At 34.4% G+C, this 7,622-nt stretch overlaps 1 non-coding gene across 1 annotated transcript; it reads left to right on the forward strand.

Annotated features, from left to right (window-relative positions):
* Positions 1-5,013: 5,013 nt before the first annotated feature.
* Positions 5,014-5,120, forward strand: LOC113776634. Its single transcript, XR_003469122.1, has one exon. It is a non-coding gene; the product is annotated as a small nucleolar RNA R71 (small nucleolar RNA).
* Positions 5,121-7,622: the final 2,502 nt, after the last annotated feature.

The following is a 7,622-nucleotide window of genomic DNA, read 5'->3' on the forward strand; positions in this document are numbered from 1 at the left end:
AAAACATCAAAGTTATAACCCTTTGAGTTAGCTTTCCAATGATTCAAGAATCATACAATTTGGAGCTCTTTGGACCAAGATATCACCAAAATACCATTAACTGGTCAGAGCTCTATTTCAGCTTTCGACTATGCACATGCACTTCTGTATTTCGACTTTTTGGCAAGGAAGATGACTGAACTGGATTTTGATGTCTTCATACCAAATGTAAATCTATCTCTTAGCTTCAAAATGGTATAAGAATCACCTCAATCCGATGTGTGTAGCTCATGATATTGCTGAAATACGATAAAGTGTCAAAACTGTCTTCAGTTGCATTTCTTCTTTTGAATGTTTTGCACTTCATGTCTTCTTTAAACCTCTTCAAATCATCAATAATCATCCAATTCTGTTCTCAATTCATGCCATTTTATGATTGAATCATTAAACCTACAAAAACATGAAGTTTTCACCATTAAAATCATAGAAATGCAATTTTTGCCATTTAAACCACAAAATGTATATTTTTACCAAAACCCTAATTAATTAGTTATAAAACTAAATAAAACACACCAAATCTAACTAATAAAACACACTAAAAACACGTAAAATATACTCTTATCAAACTCCCCCACACTTGAACCGTTTCTTGTCCTCAAGCAATTAGAAATGCAAACCAACAATGATCCAACCTTTTGAAAATAAACATATGTGCACATTTCAACTTCCTTTTCTCAAAAACAAGGTAAACAACCATTATGCAATCATTCATACAAATCATTCATTAATCCTCAAGTACTCATAATATCAAGTAAAAGAGAGCTAATTATGCCTTAATTAACTAGTTCCACTCAATTTCTCATTTTTTCCTAATTTCACAAGCAAGTAACTCATATGATCAATAAAATGCTTCATAAACCCATGATCATCTTTTTATTCATATTTAAAGAGGGATTTATTCATAGTTAAATATTACTCAAGTTGTGAAAGTGCCTTTTGACGCGAAAATCGACATTTTTATATGAAAATCGCCGGTTACTCAACACTTTACATTCTCAAGTTGCTTTGCATACTCTTAATTCTAGTACCATTTTACGTAAAAGTCGACATTTGTAGATGAAGACTCCCGATTACTAAGTACAAGAACCATTGGAATAAAATAACTTTTATTCTCTTTTTTTCTTCTTTTTTTGTTTTTTGTTTTTTTTTCTTTGTTCAAAGTAATCCCTCAAAAGAAGAATCATGAGATGAGTATTGCAATTATTGACCATATTTATCACTTAACTTATAAAATCAAGTAAAAAGAAGAAATTTCATCAAACATACAAATTTAGACATAATTTTCTCCACTTTCCAAGATATACTTTCCTATAAATGTAATAATTCTAATTATATAATAGTAATTTCCAAGTTAAATAAGAAAATAAGTTTCCAAACCACATATATTTATCCCAAAAGTAGAAAGAATTTGAGTTACTAATGATATGGAACTTGTTACCCCATTGGATAAAATTGAAAAAAAAATTGAAACTTTTTGGAGCTATTTTGCAAATTTGGACAAGATTTTGGAAAAATTTTGACAGAGTTTCCCCTTAAAATTGGACGAAACTCCTGCCAGCAACCCGAGATTAACAACAATTCAGTGCAATTCATATTCCAAACATCAAATCCGACCAATAAACACAAAAATACTACAAGTATCATATATTTCCTCCCCCACACTTAAAATACACATTGTCCTCAATGTGTAGGGAAAGAAAAACAACAAAAGATAGAAAGAAGTACTCCCCAGTGCAATGGCTGAGATCCAGATCAACCATAAATCATGAATCTTCGCCAAAACACAAACATCTACTAACAAAAAACAAAAATAAGAGCCATCCAAAAGTGCAAGTTCAATTCTCGTCTTTATTTCATCGTTGTCATGAGGTGGAAGAATGCCTATGTGATACTCAATCCTCTCCAAGCGAGTGTCCATTCTTCCCAATCGATACTTGATATCGTCCAGGCGAGTAAAGAACCGCTACCAATTGATTGTTGTGGTGGAGGAGGAGGTGCAGCAGTAGAAGGTTCGGTTTCGTCTCAGCCTTTTGTCACCTTTCTCGAGTAGGTTGAGGAATGGTCTCCGTACCAATACCCAAACGACGAAGGGAAGAAATCGATAACTCAATTCTAGATTTAACAAATACCCGAGTCACCCCCTACAAGTTAACATCGAAACGCTCGAACACCAAAGAGAGCAGACGAGGAAATGCCAATTTGAACGAAAGAGTCTGCTGCCTTGCCGTAGACCTTATGTAGCTAATGAAGATGTTCGATAATGGAATTCGAGCATAGGAGGACTCCCAATTATGAAACATATAATCAAGAAAATAAATATCACTTTTACGGACCTTCGTATGACCCATTTTTTTGGGTATGACGTTGTGTGCCATCATATACATAATGAGACGATGGCGAGGTTCGAAGACACTTGCCACCATTGTCTCCTTCCTTGAAGATTTAAAAAGTTGGTACTCAAGACCAAACCTATTTATGGCGTGCGATAGATCCCACCTCCTATTTGGTGCAACGAAACCCTTCTTCAGGTCGACCGTCCGATCTTGGTTGTTACAACCCAAAATAGCAGTTAGGCATTCTCGCGATAAAATAAAACGCCTCTCACGCACCCAGGACTCCACCATCTTGCCACTGTGACGTCCTTTGTTATCGATATTGGTGTAGAACTCACGCACCAAATCAGGGTAGTAGTGAGTCGGCAATGTGAGAATCGGTATCCATACTAGTAGTTGGTTAAACGCCTTTGACGTGCGCGGGATATATATATACAATTAGTTCATCTACAATCAAATTTTACATATATAAATCTTAAATACCCCACACGTAATTTGTCGCAAGTATACGAATCGTTTATTGGGCATAGGAGTATTAGGTATCGATCCCACAGCGAAGATTGCAACTACCGGTGGTTTTCGAACTCCTTTATTATCTAGACTACTATAAATATAAAATTAATGAAAATAATACTAGAAAGCTCCTAGAGATATGAAATTCCTTACTACTCTTGCAAGTGAAGTTACCGGTTAAGTGAATGCTATTATCTTGGTTAGTTATGGCGTAATTTTCTAATATATGTGAAACCTACTCTCGTAGTGAATCAACTATACTTGTAGATAAACCATACCTACTATCGTGGTTATGAATTAACTATAAACTCATTTCTTCTATGAAATTACATGAAACAAGTCACTAAAGCCACATAGGTGCACCTCTACTCTCGTGACTATACTCCATAGATTTATCACTTCCTTGAACTAGTGTTAAATTTCAATTCTCATTGCAAACTTAACACCTTTAGATAATCACAATTAATAGCCGGTTAATCATGATTAGAAAAGCAAAAGTGATAAATAACTTGCTTAACATAATATCATCAAATAACCAAGTAAACATCACAAACAAGATATAGCAAGTTCAACCATAACTCTAGGCATAAACTTTAGAAACACATATAAAAACACAAATCCAAAGGAAAAAATGATGGTACTTTTCCATTTCATTCAAGTTAAATACCACCTCTTCTTCACCTACTTGAAACTTGAGTTTGCCATTTTTGACATCAATAATAGTACCAGCAGTTGTTAAAAATGGTCTACCTAAAATAATTGGCATAGACATATCTTCCTCCATATCTAATACCACAAAATCTACAAGAATAATGAATTTTTGAACTTTAATTAGCATATTTTCCAAAACTCCTAATGGATATCTTATAGACCGATCGGCTAACTACAAGGTAATATTAGTGCGTTTAAACTCATGCAATCCTAATTGTCTAACCACCGTTAAAGGAATTAATGATACACTTGCACCAAAGTCACATAATGCCTTAGAAAATTCAATGTTACCGATGGTGCAGGGTATAGAAAAACTGTCCGGATCCTTCAATTTTGGTGGCAGCTTGTTTTGTATAATGACACTGCACTCTTTCGTTAATGCTATAGTTTCGCGATCCTCCAATCTCTTCTTTCGTGTCACGATCTCTTTGAGGAACTTGGCATATGAAGGAATCTGTAAAATAGTATCAATGAAAGGAATATTAATATGCAATCATTTGAAGATTTTGACAAACTTTTCAAAATTTTTGTCAAATTTATTTGGCTTGAGTCGTTGAGGAAATGGAACTGTCGGAGGTATCGGAATGGTAGTGGAGATTGTAGGTTATTCTTCTTTCGATTTTCCTTTACTACCTTCCCCCACGCTTACCTTTTGCTCCATTCGCTCATCTCCTTGTCTCTCATTCTCATTGTTCCCTCCACTTTCTACCACTGGAGAATCCCCTAGTTGTTTATCACTGCGAACAGTAATGGCCTTGACGTGTTCTCTCAGATTCACCTCCGTTTTACTAGGCAACTCCCCTTGATTTCGATTATTAATAGAATTGGCGATTTGACCAATCTAGATCTCCACATTTCTATACATTCCGGTCAATTGGTCCAACCGTCCCTCTAGCCGCTCAAATCTCTCCGAAGTGCCCTTTGCCAATTTTTCCACCGCTATCTCCTAATCCGATTTGGTATTGGTATGTTGTTGCCTTGGTTGGAATCCCGGCGAATTAGTCGGCCTTTGTGGGCTGCCTTGATCTTTTCACCCAAAATTTGGATGATTTCTCCTCCCCGAATTCTAGGTATTCAAGTATGGGTTGTTTTAAGCATTCCTACTGAATAACAAGCAACATGCACATTGGAAGAAGAATTTAGACCACATTCGGCTTGTCTATTCAACACCTTCATCATATTGTTCATTTGAGTACTAAGCATATTGATGGTAAAAATTTCAATCATACCTGCTTGGCGCCTTGGATTACCTCTTTCATTAGCCTATTGATAATTCTTTGTCGCCATTTCCTTTATCAAACTTTGAGTTTCTTAAGGTGATTTTGCCATCAAAACTCCACATGTGGCTGTGTCAATAGTCATCTTAGTAGAAAATGATAAACAATTACAGAAGGTTTATACAATTTGCCAATTAGGAAATCCATGGTGTGGACATTTTTGAAACAAATCTCTAAATCTTTCCCATACTTCATATAATGATTCACCATCTAATTGACTAAAACTATTAATATCCATTCTAACCTTAGCCGTTTTACCCGGTGAAAAATACTTATTCAAAAATATTCTAGACAAATCATCCCATATAGAGAAAGTGTTAGGGGCATGAGAATGTAGCCAAATTTTAGCCTTATCCCTCAATGAAAATGGGAATAACCTTAGCCTTATAGCATCCCCACTAACTCCATTCATTTTGATTGTATCATATATCTCCAAAAATATGGCTAAGTGTGCATTTGGATCATCTACGGCATTACCTCCAAATTGAGATTGTTGCATCATTTGGATTAAAGATGGTTTAATCTCAAAATTATTAGCGTTTACCGTCGACCATGCTATACGTGTTTGAGATTCTTGGGTTCCCGGTAGAGCAAAATCTCTAAGTGCTCGCCTATTTGCTTCATTTTTAGCTATTTCTTCTTCAAAAAGTAGCTCTATCGCGATTCCCTCTATTTGTTGTCAAACCTCTTCTTCTTCTCGTTACGGTGTACGCCTTCTTTATCTACGTAGTGTCCTTTCAATTTTCGAATCAAAAGGTGCGACTACCCGTAAAATCTGGTGCATACACTACAATAAAAAAATAAAGAGATTATGCAGTAATTAATTCACAAAAACAACCAGAAATTCTAACTTAACTAGAAACAAAGTTTAACACACGAATATAAAGAATGTCTAAATTAATAAGGCTTATTAGGCCCTAATATTACCGCTCCCTCACAATGGTGCCAAAAATTTGACGGATTTTTGATATAAGTACAAGATTAATTCCAAAATATACCTGTTTAGACTGCAAGTATACAAGTCAAACTAGTAGATTAGGACGAATATCGGGCCGATCCCACAGGGAGCAACTTTGCAAGTACTAGGTCCTTACTTACTCTATTATTTAGACTAATAATCGATTTAAGCAAGAGAAGTTATAATTACTACTAGTCTTACTAGATATTTGCAAGGTAACAATGGAGCTTATAGCATCAAGAATACAAATAAATAAATTTACCTCTTGCTACAACTCTTATTTAACTAGAGATTCATTTTCAATATTACCAAATCTCATTCTCATGATGAAATGGCCTAAACTTGACTAATTTTCCCTATTCTCATGGTAAATAACTAGATCTACTTTTGTTTTCTTCATAAAATGCAAATTTAATCCATTTAAGTGTACCCCTATTGTCATGAGTCTACTATTCAAGCTCTATTTATGTTATTCCATCATTATTACCAACTTTCATTGAATAATAATAACTAAAAACTTGTCATTGGTTATCAAGCAACAACAAGTGATAAGCATGCATAAATAGACAAGTTAATACAAGGTGTAACAAGTGTAAATCATATTCATTTCATATTAAATAACCATAAGATTCATCTACCTCCTAGAGCTAGAATTTTAGCTACTCATTTTGTGACAGCCCCACCTCCCCTTAAGGCGAACCAAAGGGTTCGGCGGACCGCCTGCCCAACTCTCGCCGGGACTCACTACACTCCTCAAATAATTTACAGCACTCACATTCAATAACATAGGGTACAATCTCCATAATAAACGAAATAACAGTTCCCAAGCTTAGCACGTATACTTACATACATTCCAATCTCAAATAGTGGTACAATTCCAAATGTACAAAGGTTCTCAATTCTTCATACATCCAATCCTTGCCAAGCGCTAGGGTGAGAACCATTACAAAAATTCAAAAGAACTAGATTAGGCCAGTCTGTACAGATCTCTCGTCCTTATTCACATCCCCTGTTAAAGAAGGCAAAACTAATGGAATGAGCTAAAAGTTCAGTGAGGTTCCAGACACATAATCAACTTAAACAAGGACATTAATCATGTAATTAATCCAGGAAACAGTAACCATATAAAACAATAATAACACATTCATTAAAAGGATACATGTTCACATGGAGCCTTTCGTTCTTTCATTCGCCTTTCATTTCCTTATTCCTCCAATCATTTTAAAATGCATTTTGTAAGTGTAGACACCAAATTTTGGTGTAATTTCATTTGCTGTTTATTTTTAATTTTTTCATTTTAGTTTTATTCGATTTTTAGTTTTAGTTTCTAGTTTTATTTTTATTTTTAAGCTGTTAGCATAGAATCTCTTGGAAAATGAATGAAAATGAGAAAGTGAAAAGAAAAGAGGAGAGAAAAGAAAAAAAAAGAAGAAAATTGCCCACAAAATATGTTTTATGTCTTCTAAATTCAATCTTTTGGCATTTTGTTTATTTTTGTTAAGTTATTTTAAAAAAAAAAGAAGAAAAAGAAAAAAAGAGAAAAACGATGAAAATGGGAAATGGAAAAGAAATGGAAATTGCACTTTATTGTTCTAGTTTATTTTTCATCAAATGTTAATTATTTTGTTTTGGTTATTTCTTTTTATTATTATCAATTTTGTTTGTTTCAAAAAAAAAAAAAAAAAAAAAAAAAAAAACATCTCCATTTCTGCCGGAGTGCCGACCAGCTCCACTCACAACACCTCAATATATACATTTCACCTCCCTCATCCGAGACAGAGTTTTTTCCAT

The sequence above is a fragment of the Coffea eugenioides genome, chromosome 6 (genome assembly GCF_003713205.1).
Source record: "Coffea eugenioides isolate CCC68of chromosome 6, Ceug_1.0, whole genome shotgun sequence".
In the NCBI taxonomy this organism is placed as follows: Eukaryota; Viridiplantae; Streptophyta; class Magnoliopsida; order Gentianales; family Rubiaceae; genus Coffea; species Coffea eugenioides.